The following is an 18,865-nucleotide window of genomic DNA, read 5'->3' as shown; positions in this document are numbered from 1 at the left end:
CTTTAAAGTAGGAGTCACGGGACTTTTTCCGCGTGCTGTCTTGAACCCATAGTTTTTATCAGCCAGATTTGAAGGATATGGTAAAACAAGAAGCGCGTTGCTATGAGGTCAAAGTTGGGAAAAAATTCGAACCAACATTCGCCGCCGCAACCTTCCGCCTTTCCATATCGGAAACGGTTCATCGGACGGAGCTCGAAATTGTTGCATTTGTCATCAATCGAGATGCTATCTAACATATATCTTTTTCATGGAAATTAAAAATTGTCGATTTCCCACCCTTGTCGATTTAAAATGGAATTACCCAAGAGTGGACAGAAGGCGACCTCACTATGTCACCTCTAGCGTTGGCATGCCCCGTGCGGACAACGGGCATGCCGAGCGTGCTCCCTCTTAAAGGTTGAAGACGCTCAGCCATTTCGGATCGTTGGGATCGTTGAATGTGGATGTTGTATTTCACGCGCGACCAGCCGCCGTACGATTAGCTGGAAGCTAACACCGGCCGCGTTTTGGAGGGCATGAGTACTTCCCCCAGAGCTAGACAGTCCCGAGCATTGCTCGAGCCCAGAGCTGCGTCGGCCTGCAGTGTGAGAGCATTAGATTCCTCCTCACGAAAAAAACTCGACCTAAGTCATTTAATTCGCCGTTGCGTCAGACGGCTCTCCTCGCCGGCGAGTAACCGACAGCTGGCCACTCCGCCAGTGGAAGAGGGGCGCAAAGGGAAGCCCAACGAAAATACATGTACTGAATGAATGATTGGAGTTGAGTTGAAGGCATCCAGAAAGAAAATAGTAAAACTTTATCGAAAATCAGACGCACTTTCTGTTGCATTGCCAACATCTAATGCGTTAAGTGCCCATAAATTTTTGTGTTACACCAAAATAGAAAAAGTGATACTGAAAAAAGTGTATTGAATCGTAGATGACTGGCTCACTCTGGGAGGGGCGCTGCACAATCCACATCTCCATCATCACGTATCGTGTTGGTGTTGACTGGGGCTTCACGGGGCATGAACAGTGTGGAGTTGGTAGGTATGGTACACCTTCCCAAAAGCGGATTTTGGGTCAGGAACCTCCTCGTCATTTAGCACCGGGCGAACACGCCTGAGTGAAGGAATTCCTGCCGCGGGCATAGGCTCAGCTACGCCCAAAAACCACGCCTGCGTCGATTTCTACCATCAGTACTCAAAAGACCACAGGTCGTTGGTTACTATACCCTGGGGGATCACAATTAAATGGATCGTTAATAAATCGTGGGACATGTTACGAATACTTATACTAAACATGTAGCCCATGGGTCTATTTTAATGCTGACGTTTCGGGGCTTTGTAAAAATTTTCCTCGCGCAGTACAGACTGTTGTAATCAAGGGGAAAAAAGGTATGCGAGGGAGTGGTACATCTTGCCATGATTGTCCGTGGGAGTAGGAAAGGCTTGCCTTCCCGAAATCACGAAATGATAGGATGTGATATATTTATAGTTCGGTTTTACTTTCTTTTGACGTGAATGCGTGTACCTATATGCGTTCAATATGATGGCGAAGACCAAGAATTTCGCGACATGATTTGGCAAGCTTGAAACGGGTCGTGCTTGAAGACTCAGCTAGAGGTCCGCGGGAAAGGTGCCGTCCAATCGACAGAATAACGTTAACTGCGTTCAAAGAACTGCACCTGGTGTTCCCTCGGTGCGGTGGATTGGAGCGAAACGGCTACTCCTGTCGCTCTGGAGAGAGGACGCCGCTAGTGCGTGTGCAGATTTCCAGATTTCACTCAGACAAGGTCACATCAATTCGCGTATAATGCGAAACGGCGCTTCGCTCAATTTCAAATCCATGGATCTTGTGAGGGAGCGTGGCGAAATCCACGCGCAAACCGAACGCGAAAAAGGGGCGATTGAATCCAAATCCAAATCATACCTGGAATATGCGATTGAATCGAAATCATTCGTGGAAAATGCGATTCAATCCAAATCCAAAACCTGCCCATATTTTTTTGCGCAAATCAAATCCGCCAGCCCTCCGGTGGATTTAAATCCGGATTTAAATCAAATCCGTGCATTCAAATCCGCAACACTGCTTCCAACACTTTAACGCATACACACTGAAACCGCTGTTTTAGTGAATGAGCTTCTTAGCGTTGTAGCATGCTTGATCGACAAGCCCGGGGTGCCATGGCAATAATGTCAATGGTCCGAAAGGGTGGAATTTTAATCCTTCTGAACCCTCAAGGACAAAAGTAACAACAAAAGGTGTCGACTGTGTCCATGAAATTTTCTTTTTTGTTCAACTATCACTGGACCTTGCCAGTGAATAAAGGAGATGCACACTTGTATCAACACGTATTTAGTTCATGAAGTACAGCACTGCATACACTATAAGGCACTAGTTGTGAAAATTCAACATTTCCACATAGGTTTGCGAGCTTCATTTTAAGATAGAGCCAATCACAAAAACATCGGGCTATGTTCACCGCAAGACAGGGAAGGAAGTCGTAGTCCTACGGAAGGTCACACGGCTGACTCTTGATGGTGTGCCCTGTATCTGTTCACCGCCTGCACCAGTTATTTGCCTACTGCAAGCACGTTACAAGAGGCACATGAGAAGAAATTTAAAAAAAGAAAGCGAGTACAGAAGCAACTGCAAGAAAGTCATGCCGACAATGATATCACAACCTTCTCAAATCTATCAGTCAGCTCATCAATCAACTCTTTTTCTTTCTTTCTTTACATTTTTGACCCATTCTAACCTGCCTTCATTGACATTGAGAAGCAAATCGACGCTGAAGGAGCATCATTTAGTGCACTGCATAATTATTATGCGCTTGAGAGAAACAGCCTAAAAAAGCATGCTTTTTGAATTCACATTCAAGGCCCTCAACGAAGCCAACATTGAGCAACAGAATGTGAAGCTAGCGTTTAAGATTTCCAGCCCCTTTGTAGCCGAAACACATATGTCACTGCTGCTCTCTCTGCATGGTAATTCGACAAGTTCTGCTTGCGCAAAGGAGAATAATCAGAAATTCCTGTTCTAGAATAATCAAAAAGGGACATTCAGTGTCATTGCTCAATACATTCGGGAGGAAGAAGGTAGCAATAGTTCAACTCTGGACATATATTCGGAAACTTTTGTTTCAATACGTTCTAGCTTGTAGGGATCAGGAATAAATGGTTGGTGCTGCCACCAGGGGATGGCGCAGCTATCAGTTGTACGGAGGAAAGGGAAGCTCGCTCCGGGTGAGGGCGAGAGCCCAGAGTTGGCTTAAGAAGCCGATCAGGGGGGCTGGGGACACTCGCAGGCTCGATCTGGCACAGCACTAGTAGGGGTGAGTTGCTGGGAACGACTGCAGTGTTGGGAAAGGCATGAAATAAACCTTGTTTGATTGACTCGTTGTGTGCATTATGTTCCTTCACGGGCTTCAATGGTTCCCACAAGCTGTAAACACGTCGTTGAACAACAACACCAAGCTGCGGAAGACCAGTTGCACAGGGAGAAGCAGCAAGCAACTTCTCAGAAACAAAAGATAAAACTCTACAAGGCGGATACTAGTCGTGGCATTTGATTACAGCGTTCTACGGGTGCCATTCATAACACGCACGCACGCGCACACGCACACGCAGGCGTACAGTGGATAATGATGAGGTGGGCGGTTCACCGCTGCTGAGGCGGTACAGTGCCTGCACTGGCGGTAGAGGTGCTCGAGCCGCGTCAACTTTGCGACGCTCCCGAAACCGTCTCGCTCGCTTGGCGCCGCACATTGGGGCACCGGTGTGTGGTAATCTGTATTTCCGGCTGGCTTTTGCGCGGACCGCGACCGACATATTGCATTTTTTAAAATTTTGCACGTCTTTTCAAGCTGAAATATTGCCGAAGATCAACTTCTTATTACTTATGTCGATTGGTCTCGACAAGCTCTACACAAAGACACGAGAATCACCGCGCTTCCACCTCTGGTTTGTGAGTTACACTGACTGGAATGTTCCGCGAGCGCCGGTTTTGATTATTTAACGCTGCACGCTCCGGACGCCCCCGCTCGGCCGCGACACAAACTCAAGGTCGTGTTAGCGAGCTGACTATATACGCTATCCTGGTACCCGTATGTTTCGGTCTGGTTTTAAAGTCGTTTCACGTCAAAATTAGCCAGGTAGATTGTCGGCCGATGCCGAACATAGTGTATCGGTTTCATAAATGGGTTTTCGGATGCGACCGTCCCTTTAACGGGGGGAAAAGCCCACGTAAATTTCGGTGCACTACATGGTGGTTGCGAAAACGGAGTTTCTTTGTCCTGAAACGTTGCTTAGTTTGAGTTAGAAAAGAAAACGAAATGTAGCGCCGTAGACTTTAAACACTTCCTAGCATATCGTGCACTGATACTCCCCCTACGCACACATCCCAATTTTTTTCTTTATCACATCACCATCACTCAGGCGTTAAACTGCAGATATTCGCTACCGACTCGCCACTGTTTCCAGGCTGAACCAAACTAGAATTACTCATCTGAGGAGCTATCATTTCGAATTTGCGTCTGTTTTAGAACACATTTTCCACGAATAACGAAATCGAGCATTTGTGTACTTTGACCGGTCGTATACACGGCATTTGAAGTTCATTTAAAGCCTCACAAGGGGTTCATCACGTTCAAGGTAGCCCGTTAATGGTTATGTGGATGGAAGAGAGATAAAATGGAGATGGTGGCTCCACGAATGTGCAGCCGGTCACTCCGCGTTCCGCGAAGTTTTCACAGGCTGTTGACGAGGGTAATGGCACGTTTTTCGGCACAATGTCACACTGTGCTAAAATCACATAAACACGCTGTTGAAAATACTTGTTTAAAGGGACTGTCGCATCCGGAACCGTGGTTACGAATCCAATACCAATGTGTTCGGTACACTACCACGAGCTATTTGTCAAATTTTCTCCTTCCACAACGGACCGGGTGATGAGGAATCGAATTTAAAAGATCCGGTTTCGTTTTGATCCTCGAAAGCGCCAGCGCCAACAACATCGCGTGACGCAAGGTCGAATCTGGCTAATCCGCTGTGAAGGATGCTCTCGTCTGCCGCCAAGTCTGGGGCTGCTTTGTTTTTTTCCGACACGTCGCCCGTATTCACATGTGACACTTTCTAGTGGCGCGGATACTATCGCTACGCTTGCATCCTTCGCGTGAGATGTCGTTTGGAAACCGACGCAGCGTTCCCGACTCCAGGAAAACTTCCTTCGAAAACCTCGATGTTTGATTTCGCACGCCAAGGATACAGCTACAGCAAGACCCCAGATGAAGCGAAAGTTGGAAGCAGCTACTAGAGCACTGCACGGGCCGACTTTTCCGGGCCCGACCCGGCCCGGGCGCATCGAAAAATGGCCCGGCCCGAACCGGGCCCGGACCTTCATATTTTTATGCGGCCCGGCCCGGCCCGGCCCGGTGACCCAGTGACTAGAGCCCGGCCCGGCCCGGCGTCTAAGCAAATAGAGCCCGGCCCGGTGACCCGGCGAGTAGATCCCGGCCTAGTATTTCCAGCCGCGACTTACGCGTTTCTGGCGATTATCAAACAAATTTATAAGTAAATTTATAAGGAGAGAAGACAAACATACAAGTGATGGCGGTTTAACACCGTAACCGCACGAGACCAAATTAAATCCAGAACGCACGGGGCGTTATCGTTACACTGTCAAGATTTTGCGGAGATAGAGCATGCTGTCGACAAACTGCTTCTCCCAGTCCCTATCCCTCTCACCAAGCTTTGCCAAAGTGATTGTGAAATATGTGAGGAGTGAGGAGCAATGTAAAGTGGCTTGGAGAATGTTCTAGAGGGTCGAATCATATGCATAATGCAGTACCCTTTGCTTGTCTTTGCAAAATATGCACAGGAATGACGCAAGCGCATGATGATATGAACTAATGCATCTCCAATGTGTGGAATTAGCTGCGTGGCCCGGCCGGGCCTGACTCTCGGGAACATATTTGTCGGCCCGGGCCCGGCCCGGCCCGCGGTGGTGGCGTATTTTAACGGCCCGGGCCCGGCCCAGCCCGCGGTGCTGGCGTGTTTTGTCGGCCCGCGTTCGGCCCGGCCCGGAGCACACAGCCAATAACAAGCCCAGCCCGGCCCGCGGGCCGGGTCGGGCCCGGGCCCGTGCAGTGCTCTAGCAGCTACATCACTAGCGGGTATCCTGGATGAGAACATCGTGCAAGTGCAACTTGGATTGACACAAAAAAAAGGAACGAATTGAAACTTGACGCCGTTCCGACAGTGTTCCACGAACGAAGCGAGCCACCAACTTCGACAGTAAGTCACAATATCTATATGTAGTTTCCCAATCGGGTCTGTCACCCTTGTGCGTGAGTAACTTAGCAGCAAAAGACGAAATAAAATACAATAAACAAGTAAAAGAACATGATGTCATTCATATGAACGTGATTGGCTTTTCTCGTTGTCGGACGCGTTATCATGAAACTTTCCCTGTTACTGAACCTGTGACTTTTGTGGAATGTGGTAGACATGATTGGTTTTCACTGTGATTGTCGCTGCAATACTGCGGTGGATACACCACCAGAAGTTCTGGCACTCCGTGGTCATGAGGCTCGTTCTGTTGCGCTAACGCAGCTGCGGCACGTACATCACCATCGACTTGCAGAAGAAGCGGATCTGTCGAATATTGGCCGTCATCAAACATATATATTCGTCACGGGAGCTATTACTAAAGGCATTTGAACAGCACGATTCGCCACTTCCGCGTTCCGAGTCCGCCATCTCCGTATGTGCCTTCGCCTTCGTCTCCCTGACCTTGCTCTTGCAAGCTGCAAGCCGCGGGGACTCCTCTGGCTCGCCGCGTTCTTATTGGTCAGATTCCATGTGACGTTGCTAAAGATTCTCAGCAGGGAGTTCCGCTTAACGCCCGCATCCGTCGTCTGCTGTAGCGCCGCTTACACACGAATTATGCAAAAAGTATTCCGTCGATCGGGATGGGACTTTCGGAGTCATGGTCAGTGAAGGACGGGGAATCTCATTTCACTGTGGTTTCGGAATCGATCTGTGGTCGATGCGACTGTCCCTTTAAAACTATTGTGGTGTCGGGGGCCCCTCGCTTTGTCTCAATATTTTTACCTGTACCACAAAGCCTGCCGTCGAGGGTACTCACTCAGTACGCCGAAGAGAAGTGAGTTTGCGGAACTCACTAAATCGTAAGTGCACTTTCTGCCTAGTGTCATTAAAATATGCCGTGTGACAGCACACGAATGACACTAAGTGCAAGTGACACTAAATGTGACAGGGGTATTACCCTCTATAGGAATCAAGTTTGAACCAATATGGGCCCCATATTGTCCGTGTACACCCCTTAGCAAAATGCAGAAAATGGTACGTACCCGTGTCGTACCAAATGCCCAAGCAGCACGGCAAGATTGGACGTTGAAGCGTGTGAAATGCCCAATGCAATACGTCGTTACATCCAAGAACTTCCCGCAGATGATACACATTGTTCGAAACAGTCAACATACGTGGCAATCCCACTGTAACAAGCACTGCAACTCAACAACTCAACTTTCCACTTGCTGCAAACAGCCGCCATCTTGCTTCGCGATGCCAATGCCAACCGATCGAACCGACTAAGAGCGTGGTCGTTTGCGCGAAATCACGCGTGCTAAAACTAATGCGCATGCGCGACACTCGGATCGGACGTTTCATTCGTGCTAAAATGTCGCTGGTTCCTCTAATGACAACGGAATGCGGCAGGTGAAGTAAAAAACACAATGTTTGATACATGGAGGAAGGAAACACAGGAGCGGCCCTTCCAAGTTTTTGCCATGGGGACGGGCGTGCGAGCCTCGTATTGTACTCTGGGATGCTCCTGTCTACCATGTGACCGCTCACCTGACCCCAAGAGCATGCGCAGGCCAGCTCCCTAAGCAGACGACGGGAGTCATGATTGCAGCTCAGACGCTCAGGTATCTGCCTTGTACCTGATGAGCGCCGCGCGTCGAGTTTTATTTGTGTGTGTTCGGAGGTTTACTCTTGGTTTACCCTTCTACTACAAGACCGGTCACGGTCTGCAGGACAAGCAAACAGTTCCAGAAACATCATTCGTGGCAGTGACGTTTGTGTGACGACGTGGCCACGTTTTGTGTTTGTTGCTGAAGTGGTAAAGCATGCCAATAATCAAACTTATACAAATATGAAGGAAATCAGATGAATCTGTAGCTGTAGCACAGCGCTAGCTTGCAAACGAACGATTCGAGATGACTCTCTCACAGACAGGGATACGAAACAAACCGATCACGTACGTACTTACGAATGAAACGTTATTCCTGTGACAGAGCTGCTTTCTGTTGAACGACAGCCGCAACCGCGGTAAGAACACGTTAACAAAATGTTGTTTCCGCAATGGTGCTCACATTTTAAGAGTAAATGACTTTGGAAAAGCATAAAAGCACGGAAAGCAGCGCGAGCAACAAAGCGTTGCTAAACCGAAACTTTAGCGAGGATCACGTGGTGGACAGGAGGTAATGGCGGTTTTGACAGGGGCGACCGCCAGAGAGGTCCCATGGAAATCTGTTTGAAACGGCCGCTCCTGTGTTCCCTTCCACCATGGTTTGATAGGAAGTGATGTCTCTTCTGTAACGCTAGGTGCTTTCAAGCTATGCAGGCAGTGTGAGTTGCTGAGGCGTATGTCTGTCACCGTTACGAAAGTGTTTCGCTCCTTTGTATTCTAGCAGCGGGTTGAAAATTTTTCGTTCATACACTGTTGCGATTCCTAAAGAAGGCTCCTGAGGGATGTTTGGCATTGGCAGTTCTGTGGGACCGCCTGCCTAGCACTAGTTGATCATGCTCTTCGTTTTTAGGGCGAGAGCAGTACTATTTTTGAATTGTGATGTGGCCAAGCTTTCGCTTGCCCCAGCCAACAGTTGGCAATACGACTACCTGGGTCCTTCAACAATACGGGCGTAGCGCCTGCTCTTTGTTTTTAGGACGATGCAGTGTTGTTTTTGTAACGCTATGTTGGTGACGTTCGAGGAATTAAGGATAAAGAGGGGGTTATGGCGACGGAATGAGGACACAGGTGCGGAGTACAAAAGTGACCAGTGGACCGTGAGAACGTGAAGACGGTAGGTGGGGGGTCTCAGTAGAGAGAAACGAAGAAAATGTGGAAAATGGAGAGTTGTGTGTGTGTTTCTCATTATTTTATTTTATTTGAAAAATGATATTTACGGGTTAAATAATTGTAGTGGGCCTGCGTGGATGTTAAAACCATAAGGCTTCAGAGACTGGAATTTTGCAACTATCGCGATTTTTGCGCTTCATGTCACTGTTATAACCCGATTCAAGGATAACGATTTTGAGGTCTGTACCTAAAGCGTGTCCAGGAAGGTTAAAACGTGCAGAAACGGGTGTAGGATGGTTATTAACAATATCGGATTTATGGCCGTAAAACCTTTCCCTCATGGTGTTCGAGGTTTCTCCAATATACTGAATACAACATTTAGTGCACATAATAAGGTAACATACGTTAAAAGAGTTGCAGATAAATGTACACGGGCTAATGAAATGGCATGTTTGGCAGCGTTTGTTACCACAAGGGGAACACCCAGGATTTGGTCGGGATAGACGGGATGAAACTAGTAAGTTACGAATGTTACGTGATCGACGGAATGTGATATTGGAGGGAGCAGGAAAAATTATTTTAAGTTTTTCGTCGCTGTGGAGATATGCTGAGATGGCGGGTGAAGATGGACCCTGCGCCACTCAGTGCTTTGTTATAGGCGGTAACGAAGGATAAGGGGTTTTGTTGCTGCCGCGGTTCTCAGCCGCCATCCTGGCCACTAGGGGCTGGACTCGCTCTTCTTCCGTAGACCCGGGATGTGAAGCGACGTTTATCACACACATACTCTGGTGTTCACGGATGGCTCCATTGACCACCGTTCCCAAAGTGCTACCAGTGCGTACTACATCCCGTCAATAAACAAGGCCTGGCAAGGGAAATCAGTTCGCTACCCAATCTCATCTACGACGGCCGAACTCCTGGCCTTGCTGCACGCAGCTGCTGCGGTTCAAGTCACCGGAATACCTAAGGCCGTCTTGCTTACGGACTCCAGAAGTGCCCTCAACAACGTGATAAACCCCATGTGTGGTAGCATTCTGGCCCGATGTATAAGGAGATCGTGTGCCCAGCATAGGCTAACCGGAGGTGAGCTTACGCTCCAATGGATCCCATCTCATGTCGGCATCAGAGGCAACGAACGAGCGGACCAGCTAGCTTCCTCGGCACACAACAGCTGCAGCCCATCCTTAGCAGTCCCGGCCGACACTGACAGGCTCATGGTCGTCAAACAGCTAGTTGAGGTGCGTCACCCTGGCATACAGGACATCATGCAGAATCACCGACCCTCTCTTCCCACGAAAGATCTTCCCCGTGGTATGCAGACAATGCTCCATCGATTACGCACAGGATCTGCGCTCACGAACTCGCAACTGTGCAAGATCGGCTCCAGGGAGGACTCCAGTTGCGGACACTGTAATCATCCGGAGACAATTGCGCATATCCTGACAGAATGCCGTGCATACCATGCCATGCGGGAAGCCCATCTTCCCCACGCCAGGCCTGGTATACTGACGGACGTCCTCTTCCCCGAAGGTTCTTGTGCGGAACGACTTTCAAAAACTCGCGGCCTCGTGCGCTTTCTCCAAGCAACGGGCCTAGCGGAGAGACCTAGTGCACCTCTCACCTACAGTGTGCGTCCGTCCCATCAGTACCGGTCATCCTGCTTCTACATCACTTTGAAGTCCTCAACTCCCCTTTCTCCCACCTTCTTTTCCTTTTTTTTGGCTATAGTCGTGACGATGCCCACTTGAGTGCGGCCAACAACGGCAAGCTACCTCGACCCCCCCCCCCCCCCTTGCTGCCGCGGTTCATGTGAAAGTAATTTATCCCGATCTAGAGATTCGCACGCGGAGAGAGCATTGGTTATAAGGTTGGCAGGGTACTTTCGTTTTCTAAAATCGTTTGATATTTCTTCAGCGCATGCCTCAAAATCTTCTGGGTTAGAGCATATGCGTTTTAGACGTGTGAATTGACCAAAGGGGATGTTCCTGCTGTTCCCCTGCTTTTGTATTTATGGTCTTTTGACTTTTACCTGTATTTGCATCCTTTCCATCACCCTGTTACCCTCTCATGCCACAACCCCCCCCCCCCCGTCAACTGTATATATGTGCCTGTGCCATGTTTATATTTTTGTAACCTGAAGAAGTGCAGTCTCGTGCACGTCTTGTTTACCATGTGTAAATAAATAAGTTGTTCCTACCGTTTAATGTCACTCTTTGATTTACTCACCACCGGCAACTTGACATCGCCTATTTTTTCTGCCTTCGTAATTTAACGCTATGCAACATGGATCAATAAGAAGATCCGCAGAAATGAAAAAGCAAAAAGAAAACAGAAGTAATATCAGTGGTGGATATTATACCGAATAATGCTTTATTATTACACGGACTCCCCGTTGTCGTTATCGCGGAAATATTGGCGCAATATGGGCAAAATGGGCTTGCCAATATAGGCAGCCCATATTGGTCCCATATTGGCAGCCCATATTGGACCAATATTGGTAATCCTGGCAGCCCTTATGGCTCCAATATTGGACCAATATTGGCGTGCTGCTTGGGTCGATCCCGGTAATTATTTTTATCCGATGATCTCGCAGTAAAACGCTCAGTTTTGTACATGAGGGCTCGTACTGTTGACCACGTCCACATATGCGATGACGACCCCGCGTTAAGGCTCACTGCGCCGATGCGACGTACTTACACTGAGGAGAAATTGGCTACCATGTCGCGGTAGAAGCACCGTATAGTTTACGTTGGCAACATATGTTCACCTCTTGGCTTAATGCAAAACTGGCAGGTTTATGTCACCCCTGTGGTTGAAACGCTGCTCCCCAGATGACGCCGTGACTTAAAGGTCAGCTATGCCGATATCCCAAATAGTCGAAACGGTTGTGATATTCTGAAAGCCCACATCCAGCTCTCCCCAAAATACACCTTCATTCTCTCAGTTCGGTACAGTACCCATGTCAAAAAAATAGGTAATTCATTCCGAAACACACATGGGCGCAGCCATTTTTATGACGTAAATGCGCCCGAACGGGCATTGTGACGTGTACGCGCCTTCGTACTTGTCAGTGGATTATAGCTACGGCTTCTCGCGGCTTCACGTATCTGTGCTTGAAGATGGCGGACAGCCGGGTTCCACCGTTCCGCAATAAGTAAACAGTGCAGCAGCTGCGAACTCATTCGCGAACCAACCTCTGTGCGATGTTGTGACTGGAATTCGTCGTTTGTGTTTTGTGAGCACGTACAATTTGTATCAAGTCGCGTCTGCGTTAGCCCCTTTACAGCACTTGCCCATTGTAGAGGCTGACGTTTCGACAGCCGTGTCAGCAAGAAAGTGCCGACAGCGTTTTATTACTGCAGGAAAATTTTGCTATGTATTTGAGAAACCGCATACTGCTATGGGACAAGTTTTACGTACGATTTATCAATGTGCAACAGCGTCGACGATGGTATGTAACGACGAAAGACGTAAAACGAAATACAAATCACATTTTAAACTTTTTGTGGGATTCTGTGCATTTTCCAGAAGCTTTCTTTGAATCACGCACTCCCATGTCACGCTGCGTTGTGTGGTACGCTACAAACTACTGCATTTTATGTCTAACATCTGGATATTGTTTGTAATGAACACCGTCGCACAAAAACATGCACACGAAAGCTCCAGTAGCCATGTGGTTGCACACTATGCAGACGCAAAAGAAGTACCAGAGCACATATTGCCACTTAGAAATGTGGTGTCTGAAGAGTTAGGGCATAGCATAGATCCTAGAAATCAGGTGCACCTTATCCTTCTGTAGAGTGCTCTTTCAATTCACAACTCAGCCCATGGGGTGTAAAAGTATTAAAGGCAGTTATGTGACTTGTCGTCGTGGGTGACATCACTGGCCAGCCTCGGGATTAATTCCGTGCTCAGGAATTATTGTACAAAGCACTTTGTATGTAGGACGTGATAAGCAATATGTAAGTTGCAACCTTGTCTGCAGCATTCTCGATTGCCTCTTACCTTTACAGTTCGAGACACGTTATCAAACCATTTGCAAAGGGCACTCTTACAGGGGCCGTGTAACTTGAGTTTTTAGTATAAAATTTATAAAAATATAAGTATACAATATGTAATATGAAATTTATATAAAATCAAAAATAACATTTATAGAAAGAATTTATAAAAAATAAATAAAAAGGCTTCATGGAAGCAATCCGTTAGCATACCCATTGCACATGAAGCACAATTATATATGCTTGGACATCATCTAATTAATCTTCTGAACCATATGTGTGGCTGCATACGAAATTTTTTATGCGCATCCTCTACCTTCCTATTCCTACATGTGCACACGAATAACAGTGCATATATGTGAAGTGGCAAAAAGCAACGCTAGACTCTACCATCATTGTGCCCCTTTAACTTTTCCACATTTATGTCTGGTGAACAGGGAATATCTCACTAGAAAAGAAGACATTTGTGCATTGTTTGGCAAGCAAATAAATATATTTATTTACATTTTCCATAAATCAACAATGTTGTGACCTGGTGCAAATATTAATGTCAACAAGTAAAGTACTTACAAATTATTCCTATGTGCTCAAATGCAGATATGACAATTCTGTTTTTGTACCTCAGCACAGTACAGTTTCAAAATTAACAAACTGCACAGCATCAGCAATCTTAAAGTATCTGAAGAGGGGAATCACATAAAGCTCCAATAATAGACTGTGCAAACAAAGCTAAAAAAAAGCAAAGTTCTTAAGAAAAATCTGATTAATCGGTTGCCGTTGTGATATGTACTACTATGCACAATTCATGAATGGAACATGTTACCTCATTGCATTGCCTCCATGTGAGCACTAGAACAGGCAGCTTTTTAGGTCGCTCTTTCCGTGTTTTTCTATTGTCTTTTTTTTGTTTTCTGTTTTTGCATTAGCAAGCATGGCCATAGTGAATCACAAGCAACCAAGGACAGGATGAGACATCTACAATGCGACTGCTAGCTCTAAACTGATATATTTATTAGCAGACTCTGGAATATACAGACATATGCTGCTAAGAAAATGACAATTTAACCAATAGAATAACAGACAAGAAAAAGGTTATATATCTTCCCCTCTCCTCATTCTATTTCACAGGCAGCCCTAGTATCATTCTGAGTGTGTCCGTGCGTTCCCTTTGAGATAACGTATCTCTGACAGAAGCAAATCCAACAGTGGACTGCTTACGGATGCAACTATCTTTGATTTCTCTAACCACTTGTTATTTAACCGCTGCCTTGAGCTGTGTGTTCTGGAAATTTAGGCAGCATCCAGAGTCCCTGCAATGTGTTGCCATGTTTCTCGAGGGCCTGTGTTTCACTATGGCTCTCAGATACAAACTACCCCATTTCAACACAGTAGAAAACACAGATTTGTAAATAGCATCTGTTGATTGCACTGTACATACCCCCCACATAAAGGATCATAGTGGATACTACATCTTGTGCGATAATGTCAGGAACACAAAAAATATAGATTTTAAACCACTCTTACGTCGTAGTAGTAGTATTTGTGTGAAGCTGCGCAATTCCTGTCCTGCAGATAATTTAAACCATATGTTTCATCTGCCAGCGTGATGATCCCCTGAAAAGCAATTCACACTTGGCGGGAACTACCGGTTCTGAAACCTATCCCTGACATGTGTAGCCATCAGGGAGGAAACCCAAGGGCTGCGGTGGAAAAGACAAACACACACGGGCTATGTTCTCTCTGTGTATCAGCTGCTCTGGCTAGGTTTCTATTCACGCTTAATGGCCTGTATCAGTAATGCATGAAGACCACTGCTAAGTTGTGTTGAGAAACACCACTTTATGTTTGCCATGTCTAAATGAAACGTACCTGACCTGATCCAAATTAACCGTTCTGAGTCTGGAACACACAAAGAAAAAAACGCAACACACGCCCCAACATTAACAGATAGCAAATGAGCTGTAGCGAGCTCCACCTTGGGACAAAGTCAACAAGTAATTCACCAAATGTCAATGAGCGCCTGAAATGTAACATCGCCAGTGGCGTAGCCCGACCTCAAAGGTAGGGGGGGGGGGGGGGGGGCTCGATACGAAAACTCCCCCCCCCCCGCTGATCCTGTGTCGACAACACACACACATACTTGTGCACACTTCAAACTGCGGATTAAAAAAGGGAACGAAAATAGTTGATTTAGACGTTCACAGTACGATTACATGTATAGGCTGTCATGACCAATGAAGTGGTGTCACGAGATTGGAAGTATTTTGAAAAGCTCATACTTTGAAAACCATTCAAGAATGCTTCTTAGATAGACGCCATGAACTGCAAGAACTTTCGCGATAGTCACACTGGTCCCCCCCCCCCCCCATATATTATGTTCTCGGATTTGCACGATTTGTGTGGGTCGGTCCGTGGCAGGTAGGGGGGGCTCGAGACCCCCTAGCCCCCTCGTGGCTACACCACTGAACATCTCTGACTGGTAGCAGGATGGCCCACGTTCAATTACTGGTGCTAGCACTGACTGGCTTTTTCATGAATTATTTGTTGGAAGTTTCGATGTGCTTGAGAACCATTCGTCAACCATTGTATCCTCATGAGGTGATGAGGGTTTGTCATCCCAAAGAGACTCCCTTTCTGGCATGTGTCCTTATGGATGCTCATCACTGCAGAAAAAAAGAAGAAAGAAAGGAAAAGCATTTAATGACAAGAAATGGATAGTCGCATTTACTGCATAATGATTGTGCACAACAGAAAGAATACTTTTGCACAGAAGGCTGTACTTCTTGATGTCTAACATCAAGTTACAAAATTCCAGAATATATGACATGTTGTAAGGTAGAGAATAAGTAGAGTTATTGAGTTGTCGAGTTGAGTTGAGGGGGCAGTTGTACCCCCTTTTTATTTTATTATATATGATTATATAATTATCTTTATGTCTGTACCACCCCTCGCTCTCTACATTAGAACATGTTTTATATATTCTGGGATTTTGTAACTTCATGTCAGACATTGACAAGAGCAGCCTTGTGCACGAAAGTCTCGTCTCATTAAAATTTAGATGCTCTCAACAGTCTTCTTTCTGTTGTGAATCTCTATCGCAGCATACCTGCACATTGCTGTTCTACGTACTGTGACTTTGCAGTAAGAGTATGGACTTTGGGTAAAAAGACTACACAGCACTGCTCAGGTATTTTTGCCTATCGAACAGTATGTATGTATGCAGTATGCACACAGTATTTGTGCACCGACCCACTAAAAATGCAGTGAATGTGGCATTGCCCACGGTAATGCACCAAGTTGAACACAATTATTGTAGAATCCAGGTATTTTAGCTTACATGTCAAGCCAGTACCACACCAGTATCCAGTGTGAAGTTGTGACAAATAAATAGCTTCCATTTTTCTTAGCTCTCAGAAAACAGACAGTGAATTAATAAGAGTAGACAATGTTAACATGAATTCTGGGCTATTCTTCAGTTGAAGATTCACAGATAGTAAAGGCACCTTCCTCAATGGACGTTGATGACACTGAAAATTCTAAAATGTTATCAGAGGCGACATCAGCTTCGGTGTGTCAAAGGATTGTATGTCCAACAGTAATCCAGCTAACAGTAACAAAAATGTGCAAAAGACAAATTAACTGAACTAATGTAACGTACCTTCCATATCAGACAGTAAAGCTTGTAACACCCCATCCACAGGAACCAGTGTCCAGACACAAAAGTGCTTGAACTGGGAGATAGCAGCTAATCGGAATGGCGATCTTTGTTTTCCACCCTGGAAGCACAGGTTGTAACTTTGAGGGCAGATTTAAAAGTGGTGTCAAAATGTCTGCATGCGAGTGCACATGAAAAGTTGAACATAGATGAATACTCAAATTATAACATCACATTGTCATACCTGTTGATGGAGGTGGACTGCAACTAACGTGTCAGCAATTTCTTCATGACCAGATGCAAGCCAGATCATGCTTCATTTCCGCCTTCAGCGTGCACCTGTGATAATTCAGAAGTTAGATTATCAATAGTACTATTGTGTTGTTAATCGTGGTTATATCAGAGTAAGCGCAGTAGGACAGCTGCACAATCGATTCATTAAGCTTGCTATTTTTTATATCTGAACCTCGACTTACCATTTTTTGCTCTCGTTTTTTGCCTTGATCCTCCGTGGCACGTTCAAAATGTTATGCGTCGGGCACCTCAGAGTTTCATCAGACGATTTCGTGCCGAGATTCTAAATTGCCTCTGGAGTCGCGCGTAACCTATGATAACATTCGTGGACGAAATCCTTGCAGTGGAAATTAGCAGGCACCACTGTCAGCCAAGAGCTTCGCACTGCTTGGTCTTTTGGCAGCTCATAATAGGTAACACTTGAATGCACCGATGAATTGTTCTAACAGCGTAGCACTCTCGCATCTTCGACAACTTCGCCGTGGCATATTTACGATTCATATCGCTCCAGCCCATAAAAGGCAAGGTCAGAACAAGGAAGTGCACTTTCCCAACGACGCTGTGCCAAAAAAAAACATTCACATGCTTTGTTTCCGGCTTAGCAACAACATAACAGCTGTTCGCTTATGTACGATGCACAGAGGAGGAAACGAAAGAAGCCAAGCAGCCAAGCCAAGACTCCATGCCAAGCCCAAGACAGATAAACCGAGAGCAGTGACGTCGGTGCGCCCGTGCGCAGGGTTTGCCGACGGTCTGACGGCCGGGCGTGGGAACTAAAAAAACTGTTTTCTAAAAAACTACGAACAGTTGGAGCAAGATATTTCGCACACATATTCAGTGTTCGGTAATGAACACACAGCGCGAGTATCGCTCAGTTCTGCGGCACTTCAAAATCGGCATATCTGACCTTTAAGCGCACGGGATCGCAGTGAGCTGTTCTGCAATACCAGCCGCTTCAGCGTCGTGCGCCTGGGAAGCAGTGTCTCAACTGCCTCAAGCAGCACCGCCATTGTGGTTATTTTGAATACGGGATACGTACGTTTCGCATTATAACTTTGCGCTGCGATGTTCAATCACTCTGAAATTTACCAAGGTTGAATCTTCACAGTTTTATAGGTAGTATGTGGATAGGACTCAAAGTGCAGGGCAACTGGTGAAACATGACGAAAAGTAACCCTGAGACAGAGGCACACACGGACAACCACAGACACCATCGAGAATTTGTTGTGGTTGTCTGCGTTCCTCTGTCTCGTCTCTATACTTTTCGTCGTCGTTCTTATAGGAAGATAGCACACTGTTCCATCTGCATTGAGTACTGACTGCCACGCATGGCCTGCCGCTGCTGGTTAGACCTTCATATGGTAATACCCTGCAAAAGGAGAGTGAAGAACTTGAATGAAGAAAGGCTCCCGTGGGCATAGTTGTTAGGATGACCGCTTTCCACGCCGAGACTCTGAGGTGACGCGGGTTCGAATTCCCGCACCGGCTGTGCTGTCTGAGGTTTTCCCTGGGGTTTCCGGTAGACTTTCCAGACGAATGGAGGCACAGTTCCCCTTGAAGTCGGTCCAGGACGCATACTAACCCCCCTGTCCCCCACTCTTTCCTGCTGTCCTGTCTCCATCTGTCCACGGCTGTACGCCGCTCAAAGCCACAGTTGCTTCGCGGCGCTAACACGGAATTAAAAAAAAAACTTGACTGAAGTTGACGAGGCTATTAAACGATCCGCGTTAGTGATCTCTCTACAAGGTATAACTGATTTCTAGAATCCCCGTAACAGCAAAAAAAAAAAAAAAAAAAAAACTAAAAAGAACGTACTTTAACGAACTAGACAC

Source organism: Ornithodoros turicata, chromosome 1, assembly GCF_037126465.1.
Source record: "Ornithodoros turicata isolate Travis chromosome 1, ASM3712646v1, whole genome shotgun sequence".
Lineage (NCBI taxonomy): Eukaryota > Metazoa > Arthropoda > Arachnida > Ixodida > Argasidae > Ornithodoros > Ornithodoros turicata.
Note: the sequence above shows the minus strand (reverse complement) of the source record.